Source organism: Schistocerca serialis, chromosome 10 (assembly GCF_023864345.2).
Source record: "Schistocerca serialis cubense isolate TAMUIC-IGC-003099 chromosome 10, iqSchSeri2.2, whole genome shotgun sequence".
NCBI lineage: Eukaryota > Metazoa > Arthropoda > Insecta > Orthoptera > Acrididae > Schistocerca > Schistocerca serialis.
The window spans coordinates 75,288,228-75,289,175 of NC_064647.1; the positions used below are offsets into that span (position 1 = coordinate 75,288,228).

A 948-nucleotide genomic window follows, 5' to 3' on the forward strand; every position below is an offset into this window, starting at 1 on the left:
AGTTCCACGGCAGATGAAGGACTGTCTGATCGTGTAAAGAACTGCTGGGAAGGGGTTACAGTATAGCACGCAGACGATTCAAAATTTGGAGCAGACTCTGATGAAGGCGATATAGCTATTATTTCTAGTTTCAAATGCTACTACAGTAACTGGAGCTAGTCAGCGTAATACTGTAGGCGAAAGTCAGGAAAGTGTACACACTTGGGTTTCAACCGCCCGTATCTAATAGATTAAAACTAAACTCCTCCCGAACAGGCCATGAGGGCCCAACGGTGCCGACCGGCCGCCGTGTCATCCTCACCCCACAGGCGTCACTGGATGCGGATGTGGAGGGGCATGTGGTCTGCACACCGCTCTCGTGGTTGTATGTCAGTTTAGGAGATCGGAACCGCTACTTCCCAATCAAGTAGCTCTTGAGTTTGCCTCACAAGGGCTGAGTGCACCCCGCTTGCCAACAGCGCTCGGCAGACCGAATGGTCACCCATCCAAGTGCTAATCCAGCCCGACAGCGCTTAACTTCGGTTGCCTGACGGGAACCGGTGTTACCACTGCGGCAAGGCCGTTGACGTATCTAGTAGATGTGAAGGTTGAAACAAACTTTTCTTACAAGAAATTATTGCTGACAGCTGCCCAATTTTTAACACAAACCTACATCTTAACATATATAAGACCCTGGCCGTTCGCACTCTTGGCGGCGTCTGGTAAGACGCTTCCACATGTAGTCAGCATCCTGGGTGCTTCCCATTGGAGTTCGATAGATTCCACATGCCCTCCGTGTGCGTTTATCACTGCCTGACACCTCTGTGGCATGCTCCGCTCACCCCGTGGTTTCTACATCTACATCTACATCTACACCTACATTTATAATCCGCAAGCCACCCAACGGTGTGTGGCGGAGGGCACTTTACGTGCCGCTGTCATTACCTCCCTTTCCTGTTCCCGTCGCGT

General features: G+C 51.2%; 1 pseudogene; it reads right to left on the reverse strand.

Moving 5' to 3' along the window:
• Positions 1 to 449: 449 nt before the first annotated feature.
• Positions 450 to 567, reverse strand: LOC126425553 (5S ribosomal RNA; annotated as a pseudogene).
• Positions 568 to 948: the final 381 nt, after the last annotated feature.